Source organism: Oncorhynchus masou, chromosome 9 (genome assembly GCF_036934945.1).
Source record: "Oncorhynchus masou masou isolate Uvic2021 chromosome 9, UVic_Omas_1.1, whole genome shotgun sequence".
Taxonomy (NCBI): domain Eukaryota; kingdom Metazoa; phylum Chordata; class Actinopteri; order Salmoniformes; family Salmonidae; genus Oncorhynchus; species Oncorhynchus masou.
Genome location: NC_088220.1, coordinates 90,336,911 through 90,361,038, shown reverse-complemented (window position 1 = coordinate 90,361,038; position 24,128 = coordinate 90,336,911). Strand labels below are relative to the sequence as shown.

The 24,128-nt window shown below is 45.3% G+C and overlaps 1 pseudogene; it reads left to right on the top strand.

Moving 5' to 3' along the window:
* Positions 1–24,128, top strand: part of LOC135546747 (uncharacterized) — a 64,584-nt pseudogene that overhangs the window by 1,525 nt on the left and 38,931 nt on the right.

Here is a 24,128-nt window from a genome sequence, read left to right as displayed (position 1 = left end):
TTCTTTCTTTTGCTGTGCCTTTATCTCACTCTAGTATGACTCAGGACAGAGGTGAAATAGAGGAATCAGTGATGTCTTCTGTCAGCGGATCATTAGACCATCGATAGTGGTTTCCAAGAAGAGACAGAGAGAGAGAGACACAGAGAGACAGAGAGAGAGACAGCGAGAGAGAGAGAGACAGAGAAGCAGAGAGAGAGAGAGACACAGAGAGAGAGACACAGAGAGAGAGAGAGAGAGAGAGAGAGAGAGAGAGAGAGAGAGAGAAAGAAAGAGAGAGAGAGAGAGAGAGAGAGAGAGAGAGAGACAGAGATACAGAGAGACACAGAGAGAGAGAGACACACAGGGAGAGAGAGAGAGAGAGACACAGAGAGACACAGAGAGAGAGACAGAGACGCAGAGAGAGACACATAGAGAGAGATAGATAGAGATAGAGAGAGCGAGAGACAGAGACGCAGAGAGAGAGATAAACACACAGAGAGAGACAGAGACGCAGAGAGACACAGAGAGAGAGAGAGAGACACAGAGACACAGAGAGAGAGAGAGACATAGAGAGAGAGAGATAGATAGAGATAGAGAGAGATAAAGCCCCTTGAATTGAATTGAATTGAGAGAGAGACAGAGATGCAGAGAGAGAGAGACACACAGAGAGAGAGAGAGACACACAGAGAGAGACAGAGACACAGAGAGAGACAGAGAGAGAGAGACATAGAGAGAGACATAGAGAGAGAGAGACAGAGACGCAGAGAGAGAGAGAGTGAGAGAGACACATAGAGAGAGACATAGAGAGAGAGACAGAGACACAGAGAGAGACAGAGAGAGAGAGAGAGAGAGAGAGAGACATAGAGAGAGACATAGAGAGAGAGACAGACGCAGAGAGAGAGACAGAGACACAGAGAGAGACAGAGAGAGAGAGAGAGAGAGAGAGACATAGAGAGAGACATAGAGAGAGACATAGAGAGAGAGACAGACACAGAGAGAGACACAGAGAGAGAGAGAGAGAGAGACAGAGAGAGAGAGAGACACAGAGAGAGAGACATAGAGAGAGAGATAGAGACGCAGAGAGAGAGAGAGAGAGACACATAGAGAGAGAGAGACAGAGACACAGAGAGAGACAGAGAGAGAGAGAGAGACAGAGAGAGACATAGAGAGACAGAGATGCAGAGAGACACAGAGAGAGACAGAGAGAGACAGAGAGCGAGAGAGAGAGACACATAGAGAGAGAGAGACAGAGACGCAGAGAGAGAGAGACACAGAGAGACACAGAGAGAGAGAGAGAGACACAGAGAGAGAGACAGAGACGCAGAGACAGACACAGAGAGAGAGAGAGAGACACATAGAGAGACACACAGAAAGAGAGAGACACAGAGAGAGAGACAGAGATGCAGAGACAGACACAGAGAGAGAGAGAGAGACACATAGAGAGACACAGAGAGAGAGAGAGACACAGAGGCATGAAGCTCTCTACAGGACAGGAAACAGTAGCACTCATGTTGTACACTGAGTGACAAAATATGAAAGGCCACCTTCCTATTATTGAGTTACAACCTCCCTCCATTTTGTCCTCAGAACAGCCTCAATTGTAGGGGCATGGACTCTACAAGTTCCTGAAGTGTTCCACAGAGATGCTAGCCAGTGTTGACTCCAATGCTTCTCACAGTTGTGTCAAGATGGCTGGATGTCTTTTGGGTGGTGGATCATTCTTGATACACACAAACCGGTGTGCCTGACACCTAATAAAGACACTTAAGTATGTTGTCTTGCTCGTTCACCCTCGGATTGGCACACATACAACAATCCATGTCTCCATCATTTCAAGGCTTAAAAGTCCTTCTTTATCCCGTCTCCTCTCCTTGATGTAAGCTGATTGAAATGTATTTAGTAAGTGACATCAATAAGGGTTCATAGCTTTCACCTGGATTCACCTGGTCAGTCTATGGCATGGAAAGAACAGGTGTTCCTAATGGTATGTCCACTCAGTGTATTTAAGCAATAAGGCACCCAGTTTATAATGGCAATAAGGCACCCAGTTTATAATGGCAATAAGGCACTCAGTTTATAATGGGTTTGTGTTTGTTAAATGACTCACTGCTGTCGTGGCTCTGGATCAGAGAGTCTGTTAATTGACTCACTACTGTAATGGTTCTGGATCAGAGAGTCTGTTAAATGACTCACTTCTGTAGTGGCTCTGGATCAGAGTCTGTTAAATGACTCACTACTGTAGTGGCTCTGGATCAGAGAGTCTGTTAAATGACTCACTTCTGTAGTGGCTCTGGATCAGAGTCTGTTAAATGACTCACTACTGTAGTGGCTCTGGATCAGAGAGTCTGTTCAATGACTCACCACTGTAGTGGCTCTGGATCAGAGAGTCTGCTAAATGACTCACTGCTGTAGTGGCTCTGGATCAGAGAGTCTGTTAAATGACTCACTACTGTAGTGGCTCTGGATCAGAGAGTCTGTTAAATGACTCACTACTGTAGTGGCTCTGGATCAGAGAGTCTGATAAATGACTTTCTCTCTCTCTCTGTTTCTCTCTCTCTCTGTTTCTCTCTCTTTCTGTCTCTCTCTGTTTCTCTCTCTGTTTCTCTCTCTTTCTGTCTCTCTCTCTCTGTTTCTCTCTCTTTCTGTCTCTCTCTCTCTCTGTTTCTCTCTCTGTTTCTCTCTTTCTGTCTCTCTCTCTCTCTGTTTCTCTCTCTGTTTCTCTCTCTTTCTGTCTCTCTCTCAATTCAATTCAAGGGGCTTTATTGGCATGGGAAACGTGTATTATCTCTCTCTGTTTCTCTGTCTCTCTCTCTCTCTCTCTCTCTGTTTCTCTCTCGTTCTGTCTCTCTCTCTGTTTCTCTCTCTGTTTATCTCTCTTTCTCTCTCTCTCAATTCAATTCAAGGGGCTTTATTGGCATGGGAAACATGTGTATTATCTCTCTCTCTCTATCTCTCTGTCTCTCTCTCTATCTCTGTCTCTCTCTGTCTCTCTCTTTTTCTCTCTCTCCATCTCTCTCACTCTCTTTTTCCATCACTCTATCATTCTCTGTCTCTCTGTATCCCTCTCACTTTCTCTCACAGGGTTTGTTTGAAGAGAACAAAAAGAATGTGTAAGTCGTGGCCATAAAATATCTCCAATATGAAACCCTTCCTTCCAACCCCCTGAACCACTTCAACATGTCAGAGACAGCCTAGAACATCTAGAAAATACCATACAGTTCGTCTCAAATGGTTCCCTATTCCCTATGTAGTCTGTGTGCTCTTGTAACGGATGTGAAATGGCTAGCTAGTTAGCGGTGTTCGTGCTAAATAGCGTTTCAATCGGTGACGTCACTTGCTCTGAGACCTTGAAGTTGTAGTTCCCCTTGCTCTGCAAGGGCCGTGGCTTTTGTTGAGCGATGGGTAACGATGCTTCGTGGGTGACTGTTGTTGATGTGTGCAGAGGGTCCCTGGTTCGCGCCAAGGTATGGGCGAGGGGACGGTCTAAAATTATACTCTGAAGGGAATATGGTGACATTTCCTTTGCCCTGTGGCATTATGAATCGCAAACAATTAATAATTAGATTGTTTTCTACAATGTTATATATTTTATATCCTTAAAACCTCTTGGAACTCCCCATCCCGCAAATAAAATGAAAATAATGCGTCTGCTCTCAAGCTTAGCCTTTTCTTAACAACACTGTCATCTCAGATTTTCAAAATATGCTTTTGAACCATAGAAATTGACTAATTTGTGTAAGAGTATGCAAAGCTAGCATAGCATTTTGAGTAGCATTTAGCACGCAACATTTTCACAAAAACCAGATAACCAAATAAATAAAATCATTTACCTTTGAAGAGCTTCTGATGTTTTCAATGAGGAGACTCTCAGTTACATACCAAATGCGCAGTTTTTCCTGAAAGCGTCTGTGTGTAGGAGAAATCGTTCCGTTTTCTACATTGCATCTGGCTACCGAAACGAACCGAAAATTCAGTCACCTACAACGTAAAACTTTTTCCGAATTAACTACATAATATCGACCGAAACATGGCAAACGTTGTTTGGAATCAATCTTCAAGGTGTTTTTTCACATATCTCTTCATTGATATATCGTTCGTGGAAGCTTGCTTTCCTCTCTGAATCGCATGGAAAAATACTGGCAGCTGACTTTTGCGCACCAATTTCGGCGCAGGACACCGGGCGGACACCTAGTAAATGTGGTCTCTTATGGTCAATCTTCCAATGATCTGCCTACAAATACGTCACAATGCTGCAGACACCTTGGGGAAACGACAGAAAGGGTTGACTCACTCCTCTTGCCTTCACAGCCATATAAGGAGACAATGGAAAACAGAGCCTCAAAAATCCTGCTCATTTCCTGGATGCCGTCTCATCTTGGTTTTGCCTGAAGCTCACGTTCTAGGGGACGCACAGAAAATATCTTGGTAGTTCTGGACACGTCAGAGTGTTTTCTTTCGAAAGCTACCAATTATATGCATAGTCGAGCATCTTTTTGTGACAAAATATTGCGCTTAAAACGGGCACGTTTTTTTATCCAATAATGAAATAGCGCCCCCATAGATGTAAGAGGTTTTAAAGAGATTCTCCACTACTCTTGTATACTTTGTGTACTTCATTCTGAAAGTAGCTCTCACGAGCCAAAAGTGGTCCCCGAAACTGCAGATCATGTTTTATATCTTTAGTCTGTTCCTAATTTGATGTTACTAGTTCTAGGTGACAGGAAGCAGTCCTCTGGGGAAAGAGTTCTAAGTGACAGGAAGCAGTCCTCTGGGGAAACAGTTCTAGATGACAGGAAGCAGTCCTCTGGGGAAAGAGTTCTAAGTGACAGGAAGCAGTCCTCTGGGGAAAGAGTTCTAGGTGACAGGAAGCAGTCCTCTGGGGGAAGAGTTCTAGGTGACAGGAAGCAGTCCTCTGGGGGAAGAGTTCTAAGTGACAGGAAGCAGTCCCCTGGGGAAAGAGTTCTAGGTGACAGGAAGCAGTCCTCTGGGGAAAGAGTTCTAAGTGACAGGAAGCAGTCCTCTGGGGAAATAGTTCTAGATGACAGGAAGCAGTCCTCTGGGGAAATAGTTCTAGGTGACAGGAAGCAGTCCTCTGGGGAAAGAGTTCTAGATGACAGGAAGCAGTCCTCTGGGGAAAGAGTTCTAAGTGACAGGAAGCAGTCCTCTGGGGAAAGAGTTCTACATGACAGGAAGCAGTCCTCTGGGGAAAGAGTTCTAGGTGACAGGAAGCAGTCCTCTGGGGAAAGAGTTCTAGGTGAGAGGAAACTGTCCTCTGGGAAAATAGTTCTAAGTGACACGAAGCAGTCTTCTGGGGAAATAGTTCTAAGTGACAGGAAGCAGTCCTCTGGGGAAAGAGTTCTAGGTGACAGGAAGCAGTCCTCTGGAGAAAGAGTTCTAGGTGACAGGAAGCAGTCTTCTGGGGAAATAGTTCTAAGTGACAGGAAGCAGTCCTCTGGGGAAAGAGTTCTAGGTGACAGGAAACTGTCCTCTGGGAAAATAGTTCTAAGTGACACGAAGCAGTCTTCTGGGGAAATAGTTCTAAGTGACAGGAAGCAGTCCTCTGGAGAAAGAGTTCTACATGACAGGAAGCAGTCCTCTGGTGAGGCAATTTGCAATGAAATGTGTCATCTTTTAGTATGAAACAGTGTTGAATGGAATCAAGTTGACATGCTGAACCATCTTTCAGCATTCTAACAGAAAACTTAACATGACATTTTGGGGGACCTCGTGGGTGACATGTTATACAGAAAGAAGGTAGTGTATCTGCCTTTTGGAATGGCGCCCTATTTCCTATATAGGCCCAAATAGGGCCCTGGTCCAAAGTAGTGCTCTACATAGGGCTCTGGTCCAAAGTAGTGCTCTACATAGGGCTCTGGTCCAAAGTAGTGCTCTACATAGGGCTCTGGTCCAAAGTAGTGCTCTACATAGGGCTCTGGTCCAAAGTAGTGCTCTACATAGGGCTCTGGTCCAAAGTTGTGCTCTACATAGGGCTCTGGTCCAAAGTAGTGCTCTACATAGGGCTCTGGTCCAAAGTGGTGCTCTACATAGGGCTCTGGTCCAAAGTAGTGCTCTACATAGGGCTCTGGTCCAAAGTAGTGCTCTACATAGGGCTCTGGTCCAAAGTAGTGCTCTACATAGGGCTCGGATCCAAAGTGGTGCTCTACATAGGGCTCTGGTCCAAAGTGGTGCTCTACATAGGTCTCTGGTCCAAAGTAGTGCACTACATAGGGCTCTGGTCCAAATTAGTGCTCTACATAGGGCTCTGGTCCAAATTAGTGCTCTACATAGGGCTCTGGTCCAAATTAGTGCACTTACATAGGGCTCTGGTCCAAAGTAGTGCACTACATAGGGCTCTGGTCCAAAATAGTGCACTACATAGGGCTCTCGTCCAAAGTAGTGCACTACACAGGGCTCTGGTCCAAAGTAGTGCACTTACATAGAGCTCTGGTCCAAAGTAGTGCACTACATAGGGCTCTGGTCCAAAGTAGTGCACTACATAGGGATCTGGTCAAAAGTAGTGCACTACATAGGGGTCTGGAGCAATTTTGGGATACAGATTTTATCTTCATAAGAGGCTGGTGGGAGGTGCTGTAGGAGGAGGACAGTAGATTGAGAGGAGGCTGGTGGGAGTTGTTATAGGAGGACAGTAGATGAAGAGGATGCTGGTGGGAGATGCTATAGGAGGACAGTAAATGGAGAGGAGGCTGGTGGGAGTTGTTATAGGAGGACAGTAGATGAAGAGGAGGCGTGTGGGAGGTGTTATAGGAGGACAGTAGATGAAGAGGAGGCTGGTGGGAGGTGTTATAGGAGGACAGTAGATGAAGAGGAGGCTGGTGGGAGGTGCTGTAGGAGGAGGACAGTAAATGGAGAGGAGGCTGGTGGGAGGTGTTATTGGAGGACAGTAGATGGAGAGGAGGCTGGTGGGAGGTGTTATAGGAGGACAGTAGATGAAGAGGAGGCTGGTGGGAGGTGCTATAGGAGGACAGTAGATGAAGAGGAGGCTGGTGGGAGGTGTTATAGGAGGACAGTAGATGAAGAGGAGGCGTGTGGGAGGTGTTATAGGAGGACAGTAGATGAAGAGGAGGCTGGTGGGAGGTGCTATAGGAGGACAGTAGATGAAGAGGAGGCTGGTGGGAGGTGTTATAGGAGGACAGTAGATTGAGAGGAGGCTGGTGGGAGGTGTTATAGGAGGACAGTAGATGAAGAGGAGGCTGGTGGGAGGTGTTATAGGAGGACAGTAGATGAAGAGGAGGCTGGTGGGAGGTGTTATAGGAGGACAGTAGATGAAGAGGAGGCTGGTGGGAGGTGCTATAGGAGGACAGTAGATGAAGAGGAGGCTGGTGGGAGGTGTTATAGGAGGACAGTAGATTGAGAGGAGGCTGGTGGGAGGTGTTATAGGAGGACAGTAGATGAAGAGGAGGCTGGTGGGAGGTGTTATAGGAGGATTGGTTCATTGGAATTAACGTAACGGAGTCAAACATGTGGTTCAATATATTCCATTCCAGCCTTTACAATGAGCCTATCATCCTATAGCTCAGTCTCCACTGATAGGAAGCAGTTTGGCTAAGTGTCTTCTCTTCTCAAAGTCTACCAGGCAGCTCTCCTCATACTTCGCTGATGCTGTGAAACACAACCGCATCCTGACTTGCAGCGAGGGGAGATTGTCAGCATAAATCCTTTGACTATTATTTAATAGAAATAAGCCTGTAACACCTGTAGGACAGAGAGAGAGAACAGAGAGAATAGAGAGAACAGAGAGAATAGAGAGAACAGAGAGAGAGACAGAGATTAGAGAGAGACAGAGATTAGAGAGAGAGGGGAGAACAGAGAGAGAGAACAGAGAGAGTTAGGGGAGAACAGAGAGAGAGGAGAGAGAACAGAGGGAGGAGAGAGAGAGGGGCTTTGAGGGGGCTCCTATGGTAGGTACACCTATAGCTCATCTCTTGGCAGTAGTACTGTAGACTACTCTATCACTGACCTCAACCCAGAGTCTCTCAGATCATTTACAGTGACACCCCTTTCAGATCACATCAAAATCACAGTCTTCTTGAACAGAGCAATACTCAATTATGAGGCATCAATGCCTTTAACATCATCCTGAGCTCCACCATATTCCCTGGTATCTGGAACCAAGGGCTGACCACCCCAATAACTACCGTGAGATCAACAGAAACCTTGGGGAAATCCTCTGCATTATCCTTAACAGCAGACTAGTGAAAACAATGTACTGAGCAAATGTCAAATTGGCTTTATTCATAATTACCGTACGAAAGACCACGTTTTCACCCTGCACACCTTAATTGACATACAAACAAACCAAAACAAAGGCAAAGTCTTCTCATGCTTTGTTCATTACATTTTTTATTTGACTCAATTTGTCATGAAGGTCTGCTATACAAATTGATAGAAATTGGTGTTGTGGGAAAAACACAAGACATTATGAAATCTGTGTACACAAACAACAAGTGTGCAGTTAAAATTGGCAAAAACACACATTTATTTCCACAGAGCCATGGGGTGAGACAGGGATGCAGCTTGAGCCCCACCCTCTTCAACATATACATCAATGAATTGGCGCGGGCACTAGAACAGTCTGCAGCACACGGCCTCACCCTACTAGAATCTGAAGTCAAATGTCTACTGTTTACTGATGATCTGGTGCTTCTGTCACCAACCAAGGAGGGCCTACAGCAGCACCTAGATCTTCTGCCAGACCTGGGCCCTGACAGTAAATCTCAGTAAGACAAAAATCATTGTCTTACAAAAAAGGCCCAGTTCCCAGCACCACAAACACAAATTCCATCTAGACACCGTTGCCCTAGTGCACAAAGAAAACTATACATATATCTGCCTAAACATCAGCACCACAGGTAAGAGAGAGAGCAGAAAGCAGAGAGATTAGGCCCCTACCAGCTAATTATCAAAATCCAATTTCAGGCTGGGGGTGTTGGCAGCTGTTTCAGGGGGGTAGGTGAGGGGGTGGTAGCAGCTGTTTCAGGAGGGGGTAGGTGAGGGGGTGGTAGCAGCTGTTTTAGGGGGGTAGGTGAGGGGGTGGTAGCAGCTGTTTCAGTGGGGGGTAGGTGAGGGGGTGGTAGCAGCTGTTTCAGTGGGGGGTAGGTGAGGGGGTGGTAGCAGCTGTTTCAGGGGGGTAGGTGAGGGGGTGGTAGCAGCTGTTTCAGGGGGGTAGGTGAGGGGGTGGTAGCAGCTGTTTCAGTGGGGGGGTGAGGGGTGGTAGCAGCTGTTTCAGTGGGGGGTGGGGGGTGGTAGCAGCTGTTTCAGTGGGGGTAGGTGAGGGGGTGGTAGCAGCTGTTTCAGTGGGGGGTAGGTGAGGGGGTGGTAGCAGCTGTTTCAAGGGGGGGTAGGTGAGGGGGTGGTAGCAGCTGTTTCAGGGGGTAGGTGAGGGGTGGTAGCAGCTGTTTCAGTGGGGGGGTGAGGGGTGGTAGCAGCTGTTTCAGTGGGGGGGGGTAGGTGAGGGGGTGGTAGCAGCTGTTTCAGTGGGGGGTAGGTGAGGGGGTGGTAGCAGCTGTTTCAGTGGGGGGGTAGGTGAGGGGGTGGTAGCAGCTGTTTCAGTGGGGGGGGTAGGTGAGGGGGTGGTAGCAGCTGTTTCAGTGGGGGGTAGGTGAGGGGGTGGTAGCAGCTGTTTCAGGGGGTAGGTGAGGGGGTAGGTGAGGGAGTGGTAGCAGCTGTTTCAGTGGGGGGGTAGATGAGGGGGTGGTAGCAGCTGTTTCAGTGGGGGGTAGGTGAGGGGGTGGTAGCAGCTGTTTTAGGGGTGGTAGGTGAGGGGGTGGTAGCAGCTGTTTCGGGGGGGTAGGTGAGGGGTGGTAGCAGCTGTTTTAGGGGGGTATGTGAGGGGGTGGTAGCAGCTGTTTCGGGGGGGTAGGTGAGGGGGTGGTAGCAGCTGTTTTAGGGGGGGTAGGTGAGGGGGTGGTAGCAGCTGTTTTAGGGGGTAGGTGAGGGGGTGGTAGCAGCTGTTTCAGTGGGGGGTAGGTGAGGGGGTGGTAGCAGCTGTTTTAGGAGGGGTAGGTGAGGGGGTGGTAGCAGCTGTTTTAGGGGGGGTAGGTGAGGGGGTGGTAGAAGCTGTTTCGGGGGGGGGTAGGTGAGGGGGTGGTAGCAGCTGTTTCGGGGGGGTAGGTGAGGGGGTGGTAGCAGCTGTTTCGGGGGGGTAGGTGAGGGGGTGGTAGCAGCTGTTTTAGGGGGTAGGTGAGGGTGTGGTTGCAGCTGTTCAGGGGGGGTGGTAGTAGCGGTTTTAGGGGGGGTAGATGAGGGGGTGTTATAGGGAATGTAGTGAAAAGAAAAGAAGACTCCCTGCTGAATTGAGAAACAGAAAGATGTAACAAAGTATTATTTTGTTTCACAAACATATTTTCAGAATTTAAAAGTCATCCAATAAGTAATATCTAGTTCTTAAAAGTTATAATCTGATTACAATATATTAGCTGTTTTTCTGCAATCAGTTGCTCCCCAACGCTGTGTGTGTGTGTGTGTGTGTGTGTGTGTGTGTGTGTGTGTGTGTGTGTGTGTGTGTGTGTGTGTGTGTGTGTGTGTGTGTGTGTGTGTGTGTGTGTGTGTGTGTGTGTGCGAGCGTGTGCGAGCGTGTGCGAGCGTGTGCGAGTTCGAGTGCGTGTGAGTGTGTGAGTGTGAGCATGTGCGTGTGTGTGTGTGTGTGTGTGTGTGTGTGTGTGTGTGTGTGTGTGTGTGTGAGCATGTGCGAGTGTGTGTGTGTGTGTGTGTGTGTGTGTGTGAGCATGTGCGAGTGTGTGTGTGTGTGTGTGTGTGTGTGTGTGTGTGTGTGTGTGTGTGTGTGTGTGTGTGTGTGTGTGTGTGTGTGTGCTCTGTTCTCAATGGGGTCCAACAGGATTGGCAGTACTGAGAGCACTCTGCGTAAAAGGTGGAGGGACCAATAACTAACTACTCAATACTGACTGCAGCATTATGAAGCTCTATGTCACCTCTGCAGCAGTTCACTATTCATTATGAAGCTCTATGTCACCTCTCAATACTGACTGCAGCAGTTCACTATTCATTATGAAGCTCTATGTCACCTCTGCAACAGTTCACTATTCATTATGAAGCTCTATGTCACCTCTCAATACTGACTGCAGCAGTTCACTATTCATTATGAAGCTTTATGTCACCTCTCAATACTGACTGCAGCAGTTCACTATTCATTATGAAGCTTTATGTCACCTCTCAATACTGACTGCAGCAGTTCACTATTCATTAACCTTTCGATTACGAGTCCAATGCTCTAACCACTAGGCTACCCTGCCACCCAGTATATGTAATGGTCTAATGCAGTTACTAGTCCAATGCTCTAACCACTAGGCTACCCTGCCGCCCCACATACATATACACAGACATATAGACATACACATAGAAATACATATATTTACATACAGTGGCTTGTGCAAGTATTCACCCCCTTGGCATTTTTCCTATTTTTCCTATTTTGTGGAATTGGAATTAAAATAGATTTTTTGGGGGGGTTGTACCATTTGATTTACACAACATTCCTACCACTTGAAGATGCAAAACAGTTTTCCTTGTGAAACAAACAAGAAATAAGACAAAAAAAAAACAGAAAACTTCAGTTTGCATAACCATTCACCCAACCGAAGTCAATACTTTGTAGGGGCCACCTTTTGCAGACAATTACAAGTTCAAGTCTCTTGTTGTATCACTCTATAAGCTTGGAACATGTAGCTACTGGGATTTTTACCCATTCTTCAAGGCAAAACTGCTCCAGCTCCTTCAAGTTGGATCCGCTGGTGTACATCAATCTTGAAGTCATACCACAGATTCTCAATTGGATTGAGGCCTGGGCTTTGACTAGGCCACTCCAAAATAATTAAATGTTTCCCCTGTATTTATCGGAATCAATCATTCCTTCAATTCTTCAATTTTGTATGACTGACACCTTTAGTGCTTTAATATGTAATAAATGCTTTAATATTTCATCATTTCTGCCCTCAAATTCAAAAACATTATATAAATAGGCCCTTATAATTTTGTCTGGCTTGCCATTCCAAATATAATTAAATATTTTTTGCTCATATAATTGATAAAATAGATTATTTATTTATTTCAGGATATGTATACCGGTATGTCCACATCACCATCAGACCATGTTATTGGATAACTCAACTGTAATGTTAATGTTGTATTTTTTTGTGATCCAGTATAGTACACTTAATTTGGTTGTAATCCAGAGAGGTTAGTATCTAGATCCTCTATGAGCCTGTGGAGGGATTATAATTATGGATTTAAAAGAAAACATTGGTGTACAACTACACCTTTATTGGTAACCTCTTGACGCTAGGGGGCACTATTTTTATGTTTGGAAAAATAATGTTCCCAAAGTAAACGGCCTATTTCTCAGGACCAGATGCTGGAATATGCATATAATTCACAGATTAGGATAGATAGCACTCTAAAGTTTCCAAAACTGTCAAAATATTGTCTGTGGGTATAACATAACTGATATTGCAGGCGAAACCCTGAGAAAAATCAAACCAGGAAGTGGCTTCTATTTTGAAAACTCCATGTTCCATAGCCTCCCATTGCTCCATTTAAAGGGATATCAACCAAATTCATTTTCCTATCGCTTCCACAAGGTGTCAACAGTCTTCAGACAAAGTTTCAGGCTTTTATTTTGAAAAATGAGCCAGAACGATAACATCGCGTCAAGTGGTCACATGAGTTTTGCTCGTGCAACAGAGTTTGGATAGGTATTGCTTTTCCCTCTCCTACTGTGAAAGACATTTGCGGTTGACATATTATCGATTATATATTTTAAAAACAACCTGAGGATTGATTATAAAAAACTGACATGTTTCTTTGGACATTATGGATATTATTTGGAATTTGTCTGCGTTGTCGTGACCGTTCTTTCCTATGGATTTCTGAACATAACGGGACAAACAAATGGAGGTATTTTGGATATAAAAATAATCTTTATGGAACAAAAGGAACATGTGTTGTGTAACTGGGAGTCTCGTGAGTGAAAACATCCAAAGATCATCAAAGGTAAACGATTAATTTGATTGCTTTTCTGATTTTCCTGACCAAGCTACCTGATGCTAAGTGTACTTAATGTTATACATGCGATCGATAAACTTACACAAATGCTTGGATTGCTTTCGCTGTTAAGCATAATTTCAAAATATGAGACGACAGATGAATTAACAAAATGCTAAACTATGTTTTGCAATATTGCACTTGTGATTTCATGAATGTGAATATTTTTAGTAATATTATTTGACTGAGGCGCTATGCTATTCAGCGGTTGCTGATGACAATTATCCCACTTAAGGGATTTTTAGCGTCAAGAAGTTAATCCCTAGATTTCTAATCCCTTGATATTATTGTTGCATATGATTTTAATAGCTAACATTTCGATGGCGATAATAAATATATATACCGATAGTGGACAACCTTGTTTTACTCCTCTTGACAGTTTAATACTTTCTGAGAAGTAGCCATTTTTTTACACCTGGGGTTATTTAAATATTCCTGGCATTTATACATAAACTCCAGTCGTACTTTATCAAAAGCCTTTTCAGTCAGCTATGAATCGCCTAGTTTCACAGATTTTAACCTCTAGCGTCGAGCAATCCCGTATCCGGAAGCATAGTCATAGCCTCAAGCTCATTAGCATAACGTAACGTTAACTATTCATGAAAATCGCAAATTAAATGAAATAAATATATTGGCTCACAAGCTTAGCCTTTTTTGTCATCTCAGATTTTCAAAATATGCTTTTCAACCATAGCTACACAAGCATTTGTGTAAGAGTATTTATAGCTAGCATAGCAATAAGCCTAGCATTAAGCAGGCAACATTTTCACAAAAACAAGAAAAGCAATCAAATAAAATAATTTACCTTTGAAGAACTTTGGATGTTTTCAATGAGGAGACTCTCAGTTAGATAGCAAATGTTCAGTTTTTCCAAAAATATTATTTGTGTAGATGAAATTGCTCCGTTTTGTTCATCACGTTTGGCTAACAAAAAACCCTGAAAATTCAGTCATTACAACGCCAATTTCTTTTCCAAATTAACTCCATAATATTGCCAGAAACATGGCAAACATTGTTTAGAATCAATCCTCAAGGTGTTTTTCACATATCTATTCGATGATAAATCATTTGTGGCAGTTGCCTTTCTCCTCTGAACCAAATGGAAAAGTGCACGCAGCTGGAGATTGCGCAATAATTTCGACGGAGGACACCAAGCGGACACCTGGTAAATGTAGTCTCTTATGGTCAATCTTCCAATGATATGCCTACAAATACGTCACAATGCTGCAGACACCTTGGGGAAACGACAGAAAGTGTAGGCTCATTCCTGGCGCATTCACAGCCATATAAGGAGACATTGGAACACAGCGCATTCAAAATCTGGGGCATTTACTGTATGAAATTTCATCTTGGTTTCGCCTGTAGCATTAGTTCTGTGGCACTCACAGACAATATCTTTGCAGTTTCGGAAACGTCCGAGTGTTTTCTTTCTAAAGCTGTCAATTATATGCATAGTCGAACATCTTTTCATGACAAAATATCTTGTTTAAAACGGGAACGTTTATCCATTAAAAGAGCGCCCCCTATATCGAAGAAGTTAAATAGTATTTTATTGGTTCCAGTACTTGCCTTGTATTATCTCCAATGTTTCATCCAATATATTTTTTGTTATTCTATGCACTTGGGTTTCAGTAGTAAGGAAATCCGACGCTGTCTGATAATGTACCATTTAAATATTTAAATAATGCTAACGACGGTCCTCTGAGAATACCAAAAAAGCTTTGGTATACCTCCACTGTTATGCCATCCAGGCTTTAATTGCATCAAAAAGTTTCTCTGTAATTTGGCCTTCATATTAGTCTTTCTGTTCAGCCATTCATTTTACATTATTAATAGAAAATAAATCCATGCAATTAGCTTCGGTTAGTGGAAGTGGAGGCAACTGAAACGAAAATATATGCTTAAAGTACTTCCTCTTTCAAAATATTTCTTGGTGAATCATGGGTGACTCCGTCATTTGTAAGAACTTCCAGTAAATTGTTTTTGACAGCATTTTTATGTTGAATATTAAAACATTATTTGGTGCATTTTCCCCCATATTCAACCAAGTTCGCTTTATTTTTATAATATATAACACTTGACACAGACTTAGTTTCATCAGCTGGACACAAGGAAGCAGCATAGCTGTCCCCTTTCTAGAACAGGGCCACAGAGCATCATAGCTGTCCCCTTTCTAGAACAGGGCCACAGAGCAGCATAGCTGTCCCCTTTCTAGAACAGGGCCACAGAGCATCATAGTTGTCCCCTTTCTAGAACAGGGCCGCAGAGCATCATAGCTGTCCCCTTTCTAGAACAGGGCCACAGAGCAGCATAGCTGTCCCCTTTCTAGAACAGGGCCACAGAGCATCATAGCTGTCCCCTTTCTAGAACAGGGCCACAGAGCATCATAGCTGTCCCCTTTCTAGAACAGGGCCACAGAGCATCATAGCTGTCCCCTTTCTAGAACAGGGCCACAGTGCATCATAGCTGTCCCCTTTCTAGAACAGGGCCACAGAGCATCATAGCTGTCCCCTTTCTAGAACAGAGCCACAGAGCATCATAGCTGTCCCCTTTCTAGAACAGGGCCACAGAGCATCATAGCTGTCCCCTTTCTAGAACAGGGCCACAAAGCAGCATAGCTGTCCCCTTTCTAGAACAGGGCCACAGAGCATCATAGCTGTCCCCTTTCTAGAACAGGGCCACAGAGCATCATAGCTGTCCCCTTTCTAGAACAGGGCCACAAAGCAGCATAGCTGTCCCCTTTCTAGAACAGGGCCACAGAGCATCATAGCTGTCCCTTTTCTAGAACAGGGCCACAGAGCAGCATAGCTGTCCCTTTTCTAGAACAGTATATTTGACATCACAGCTTCCCTACCAAATCCCAAAATGTCAAGCAGACAATCTAAGAAAATGAACAACAATGACAAATGGTTTGATGAAGAATTGAAAAACCTAAGAAAAAAATTGAGAAACCGATCCAACCAAAAACACAGAGACCCAGACAACCTGAGCCTTCACTATGGTGAATCACTAAAACAGTACAGAAATACACTACGGAAACAGAAGGAACAGCACATCAGAAATCAACTCAATGTAGTTGAAGAATTAATAGAATTTAACCAACTCTGGGAAAATTTAAAAACACAAACAAACAACAACATGAATAGTTATCTATCCAAAATGGCGATGTATGAGTAAACCACTTCTCCAGTCTTTTTGGTTCTATAACAAATAACAAACAGCAAAAAAATGTACATGATCAAATACAAATCTTAGAATCAACTGTTAAAGATGACCAGAACCCACTGGATTCTCCAATTACATGGAATGAACTACAGGACAAAATACAAATCCTCCAACCCAGAAAGACCTGTGGTGTTGATTGATAGTATCCTCAATGGAATGATAACATATGCAAACCACACATTTTAATTGGCTAAAATTAAACTATTTGAAATCATCCTCAGCAACCTTAAGAAACTCTTTTGCATTATCATTAAACATTTCTTCAGTGAAAAAACCCATCATTGAGCAAAAACAACATAAATACATGTAGAAAAACAAGAAGTGTGCAGTTAACATTCACAAATTCACAATTTCTTTCCCCTGGGCCATGGGGTGAGACGGGTATGCAGCTTGACCTCTACCGTTCAAAAGTTTGGTGTCACTTAGAAATGTCCTTGCTTTTGAAAGAATAGCAGCACATTTGTTGTCCATTATAATAACATTAAATTGATCAGACATACAGTGTAGACATTGTTAATGTTGTAAATGACTGTTTTTGATTTTTTAATGGAATATCTACATAGGCGTTCAGAGTCCCATTATCAGCAACCATCACTCCTGTGTTCCAACGGCACGTTGTGTTAGCTAATCCACGTTTATTATTTTTAAAAGGCTGATTGATCATTAGAAAACAATTTTGCAATTATGTTACCACACCTGAAAACTGTTGTCCTGATTAAAGAAGCAATAAAAATGGCCTTTAGAATGGTTGAGTATCTGGAGCATCAGCATTTGTGGGTTTGTTTACAGGCTCCAAATGGCCAGAAACAAAGACCTTTCTTCTGAAACTCATCAGTCTATTCTTGTTCTGAGAAATGAAGGCTATTCCATGTGAGAAATTGTCAAGAAACTGAAGATCTCGTACAACGCTGTGTACTACTCCATTCACAGAACTCTGGCTCTCTGTCTCGAACCAGAATAGAAAGAGGAGTGTGAGGCCCCGGTGCACAATTGAGAAAGAGGAAAAGTACATTAGTCTATTTTGAGAAACAAGACGCCTCACAAGTCCTCAACTGGCAGCTTCATTAAATAGTACCCGCAAAACACCAGTCGCAATGTCAAAAGTGAATAGGCGACTCCGGGATGCTGGCCTTCTAGGCTGAGTTGCAAAGAAAAATCCATATCTCAGACTGGCCAATAAAAAGAAAAGATTGAGATGGACAAAAAAACACAGACACTGGACAGAGGAACTGAATCAGAGAGATGCGTGGGCCTGCCTTAATTGACATCCACATCTTCGGCGCCCGGGGAACTTTTACGGATGCTGTACCTGTACAGGAACCAAATCAGCGGAAATTCCAGAGCGCCAACTAATTGTACTCGATACAACTCAAACTTTCATTAAAACTCACATGCAAGGTACTCAATTAAAGCCACACTCGTTGTGAATATAGCCAACATGTCAGATTTGTAAAATGCTTTTCGGCAAAAGCATGAGAAGCTATTATCTGATAGCATGCAGCCCCAGAAACACACAAAGGGGACATAAACAAAGAAATGAGCGTAGCCGATGAAACGCGCTTTTTGACCTGAAAACGCAGAAATAAAATATAAAACATTCATTACCTTTGACGAGCTTCTTTGTTGGCACTCCTATATGTCCCATAAACATCACAATTGGAAAAACTGAACATCTTTTTTCAATTAAATCGGTCCATATATACCCAAAATGTCAATTTATGAACATCGAGAAATCCATGGAAAAAGTCACGTTTCCGAACGCGACGTCATTTTATAAAATTCATAAAGTTGCCTATAAACTTTGACAAAACACTTCAACCTACTTCTGTAATCCAAGTTTAGGTATTAGTAAACGTTAATAAACGATCAAATTGATCACGGAGAGATCTGTATTCAATAGCTAGAAGTTTTCAAAACGAAGTCCATTTTTTCACCGACATTATTTCCGGGTGTGCACCTGAAGACAGGATGTGCCATTGACTAATCTGACCAAGGATAAAGGGAACTGGAAATCACAACACTGGCGACATCGTGTGGAAGCTGTAGGAATTGCAAGCACAGTTCCATCATTTATGGCAAGCCATAGACAATACAAAGACTGGCGGATAGATTTTTTCTTTGTCGATTTTGTGATCAGGTTTCTTGCGATTTTGACCACGGAACTCGTTCTGTTATAGTCACAGACACCATTGAACCAGTTCTAGAAACTTCAGAGTGTTTTCTATGCATACATACGAATCATATGCATATACTATATTCCTGGCATGAGTAGCAGGACGTTGAAATGTTGCACCATTTTTAACAGAATGTTGAAAAAAGTAGCCCGATCTCCAAGAGGTTTTTAACTGCCGTGTCAGGTGCAGAACAACAGGTTTTTTACCTTGTCAGCTCAGAGATTTGAAAGGTTGCTGGCTCTAACCACTAGGCTACCTGCTGCCCATCACTTACAAAGAAGTGAACCTGTAGAAAAGTTGCCTCAGCTGGTACTGGCTCTGTTCACAAACAGACCCCACAGAGCCCCAGGACAGCAACACAATTAGACCCAACCAAATCATGAGAAAACAAAAAGATAATTACTTGACACATTGGAAAGAATTAACAAAAAAACAGAGCAAACTAGAATGCTATTTGGCCCTACACAGAGAGGACACAGTGACAGAATACCTGACCACTGTGACTGACCCAAACTTAAGGAAAGCTTTGGCTGTGTACAGACTCAGTGAGCATAGCCTTGCTATTGAGAAAGGCCGCCGTAGGCAGACCTGGCTCTCAAGAGAAGACAGACCCTCAGGTTAGTGATGAGACTAAGAGAGACAGGGGTACCCTTCCGAGTCAGTGTGTTGGGGTACAGGTTAGTGATGAGACTATATACAGGGGGTACTGAGTCAGTGTGTGGGGGTACAGGTTAGTGATGAGACTATATACAGGGTCAGTGTGGGGGTACAGGTTAGTGATGAGACTATATACAGGGGGTACTGAGTCAGTGTGTGGGGGTACAGGTTAGTGAAGAGACTATATACAGGGGGTACCGAGTCAGTGTGTGGGGGTAGAGGTTAGTGATGAGGCTTTATACAGGAACTATGAGTAGATCATAAACAGATAGTAACAGCAGTGTAAAAACTAGGGAGGGGGGGTCAATGCAAATATTCTGTTGGCCATTTGATTAGTTGTTCGAGAGTCTTATGTCTGGGGGATAGAAGCTGTCAAGGTGCCTTTTGGTCCGAGACTTGACTTGACTTTTGAGGATCTGGGGACCCATGCCAAATCTTTTCAGTCTCCTGAGGGGGAAAGGTGTTGTTGTGACCTCTTCACGACTGTCTCAGTGTGTTTGGACCATGATCATTTGTTGGTGATGTGGAAACTCTCGACCTGCTCCACTACAGCCCCGGCGATGTTAACGGGGGCCTGTTCATTCCTCCTTTTCCTGTAGTCCACTGTCATTTCCTTTGTCTTGCTCACATTGATGGAGAGCTTGTTCTCCTGGCGCCACACTGTCAGGTCTCTGACCTCCTCCCTATTGGCTGCCTCGTCGTTGTCGGTGATCAGGCTGTGACATCAACAAACTTAATGATGGTGTTGGAGTCGTGCCTCGCCGTGCAGTCATGGGTGAACAGGGAGTACAGGAGGGGACTAAGCATGCACCCCCGAGGTGCCCGGGTGTTGTTGATCAGCGTAGGAGATGTGTTGTTGCCTACCACTGCAATCCCTCAGGATGTCCAGGATCCAGTTGCAGAGGGAGGGGTTTAGTCCCAGGATCATTCGCTTAGTGATGAGTTTTGAGGGCACTACGCTGAGCTGAAGTCAATGGATAGCATTCTCGTATAGGTGTTCCTTTTGTCCAGGTGGGAAAAGGCAATGTGGAGTGAGTCTCACATGGGGTCTCCTCCCATACTCTCATCTCCTTTCCTCTCATCCTCTCCCCCACCTCTCCTCTTGTCTCCTCCCATCCTCACCTCCCATCCTCCCCTCTGCTCTCCTCCCTCCTCTCCTCTCCTCCTCTCCCATCATTTCCTCCCATCCTCTCATCCCATCCTCTCCTCTGCTCTCCTCCCAGCCCATCCTGTCCCATCCTCTCCTCCCATCCTCATCTCCCATCCTCTCCTCCCCTCTCCTCCCATCCTCATCTCCCATCCTCTCCTCCCCTCTGCTCCCTTCCTCTCCTCCCATCCTGTCCTCCCCTCCTCTCCCATCCTCTCCTCCCATCCTCTCCTCCCCTCCTCTCTTATCCTCTCCTCTCCTCCCCTCCTCTCTTATCCTCTCCTCTCCTCCCCTCCTCTCTCCTCCCCTCCTCTCCCATCCTCTCCTCCCCTCCTCTCCCATCCTCTCCTCCCAGCCTCTCCTCCCCTCCTCTAGCTACTTTACACCCAGGCCTCCCCCTGCCTATCCCAAGACTCTAACAGTATTCCTCTCAGCTGGGTGGTTGTGGGTCCTTTGAGTGATGAAGTGTGCTTCTATCCCCCTCTCCCACCCACGGGAAGGGCCTCTGGCTGCTAGCGTCCCGCTACCATCATCCTCATTATCCAAGCATTATCATGCTCTTCTCTGTCCTCTCCTTCACACACACACGGACATGCGCGCACACACACACACACACACACACACACACACACACACACACACACACACACACACACACACACACACACACACACACACACACACACACACACACACACACACACACACACACACACACACACACACACACACACACACACACACATACACAGACACGCACACACACTCACACACACACATTCATGCATGCATGCACACAAACACACACTCACACACACATACACGCATGCATGGAGGGAAAGATGGAGGGAAAACTGTTTAGATAGGAAGGGTCTTCTGTGTTGTATTTGGGGAAAGAACGGGAGAGAGGAGAAGGGAAGCCACAGATACACTGTCACCAGGGGAGGGAGTGAGAGCAGACGTTGAGGATGTATCTTAACATTGGTTTCTGTCTTGCTACTTTGGTCTCTCTGGCGTATAGAGATATAGATAGATGGAGAGAAGAGGAGGAGAGGACAGGAGGAGAAGAGGAGAGGAGAGGAGAGAAAAGAGAGGGATGACAGGGAGATGCAACAGATAGGAGGGATAGGCATTGGTGGAGTGGTCGAGCTCCCTTCAGTTCAGCTCAGTTTATCTGTCCTCGTAATTATCTTCTCCTCTCCCCCTTCATAGTTACCTCTCCTCCATCCTCTCTTTCCTCTCCCTCCCATCATCATCCTTCCTCCTCCTCTTCCATCCTCTATCCTTCCCATCTCTTCCCATCTCTTCCTCATCTTCCATCCGTTCTGACACTGCATGGCATGTCACTACCACCCTACCCTAGGAGACACTGATGGTGCAGTATGTCACTACCACCCTACCCTAGGAGACACTGATGGTGCAGTATGTCACTACCACTCTACCCTAGGAGACACTGATGGTGCAGTATGTCACTACCACCCTACCCTAGGAGACACTGATGGTGCAGTATGTCACTACCACCCTACCCTAGGAGACACTGATGGTGCAGTATGTCACTACCACCCTACCCTAGGAGACACTGATGGTGCAGTATGTCACTACCACCCTACCCTAGGAGACACTGATGGTGCAGTATGTCACTACCACCCTACCCTAGGAGACACTGATGGTGCAGTATGTCACTACCACCCTACCCTAGGAGACACTGATGGTGCAGTATGTCACTACCACCCTACCCTAGGAGACACTGATGGTGCAGTATGTCACTACCACCCTACCCTAGCAGACACTGATGGTGCAGTATGTCACTACCACCCTACCCTAGGAGACACTGATGGTGCAGTATGTCACTACCATCCTACCCTAGGAGACACTGATGGTGCAGTATGTCACTACCACCCTACCCTAGGAGACACTGATGGTGCAGTATGTCACTACCACCCTACCCTAGGAGACACTGATGGTGCAGTATGTCACTACCATCCTACCCTAGGAGACACTGATGGTGCAGTATGTCACTACCACCCTACCCTAGGAGACACTGATGGTGCAGTATGTCACTACCACCCTACCCTAGGAGACACTGATGGTGCAGTATGTCACTACCACCCTACCCTAGGAGACACTGATGGTGCAGTATGTCACTACCATCCTACCCTAGGAGACACTGATGGTGCAGTATGTCACTACCATCCTACCCTAGGAGACACTGATGGTGCAGTATGTCACTACCACCCTACCCTAGGAGACACTGATGGTGCAGTATGTCACTACCATCATACCCTAGGAGACACTGATGGTGCAGTATGTCACTACCACCCTACCCTAGGAGACACTGATGGTGCAGTATGTCACTACCACCCTACCCTAGGAGACACTGATGGTGCAGTATGTCACTACCACCCTACCCTAGGAGACACTGATGGTGCAGTATGTCACTACCACCCTACCCTAGGATACACTGATGGTGCAGTATGTCACTACCACCCTACCCTAGGAGACACTGATGGTGCAGTATGTCACTACCACCCTACCCTAGGATACACTGATGGTGCAGTATGTCACTACCACCCCCTACCCTAGGAGACACTGATGGTGCAGTATGTCACTACCACCCTACCCTAGGAGACACTGATGGTGCAGTATGTCACTACCATCCTACCCTAGGAGACACTGATGGTGCAGTATGTCACTACCACCCTACCCTAGGAGACACTGATGGTGCAGTATGTCACTACCACCCTACCCTAGGAGACACTGATGGTGCAGTATGTCACTACCATCCTACCCTAGGAGACACTGATGGTGCAGTATGTCACTACCACCCTACCCTAGGAGACACTGATGGTGCAGTATGTCACTACCACCCTACCCTAGGAGACACTGATGGTGCAGTATGTCACTACCACCCTACCCTAGGAGACACTGATGGTGCAGTATGTAAATACCACCCTACCCTAGGAGACACTGATGGTGCAGTATGTCACTACCACCCTACCCTAGGATACACTGATGGTGCAGTATGTCACTACCACCCTACCCTAGGAGACACTGATGGTGCAGTATGTCACTACCATCCTACCCTAGGAGACACTGATGGTGCAGTATGTCACTACCACCCTACCCTAGGAGACACTGATGGTGCAGTATGTCACTACCACCCTACCCTAGGAGACACTGATGGTGCAGTATGTCACTACCACCCTACCCTAGGAGACACTGATGGTGCAGTATGTCACTACCATCCTACCCTAGGAGACACTGATGGTGCAGTATGTCACTACCATCCTACCCTAGGAGACACTGATGGTGCAGTATGTCACTACCACCCTACCCTAGGAGACACTGATGGTGCGGCAGGGTATGTGGTTAGAGCGTTGGACTAGTAACCGGAAGGTTGTGAGTTCCCCCGAGGACAAGGTACAAATCTGATGGCCCCTGAACAGGCAGTTAACCCACTGTCCCACCGTCATTGAAAAAAAAATAATAAGAATGTGTTCTTAACACTTGCCTAAATAAAGGTAAAAAAAAAAATTAACCCTATAAGGAAATGACTTAAATGTAAATGGTGGTGCAGTATGTCACTACCATCCTACCCTAGGAGACACTGATGGTGCAGTATGTCACTACCATCCTACCATCCTACCCCTATAATCTCAACCCGGCACAGCCAGAAGAGGACTGGCCACCCCTCATAGCCTGGTTCCTCTGTAGGTTTCTTCCCAGGTTCCGGCCTTTCTAGGGAGTTTTTCCTAGCCACCGTGCTTCTACACCTGCATTGCTTGCTGTTTTGGGGTTTTAGGCTGGGTTTCTGTACAGCACTTTGAGACATCTGCTGATATAAATACATGTGATTGATTGCTGTAGGT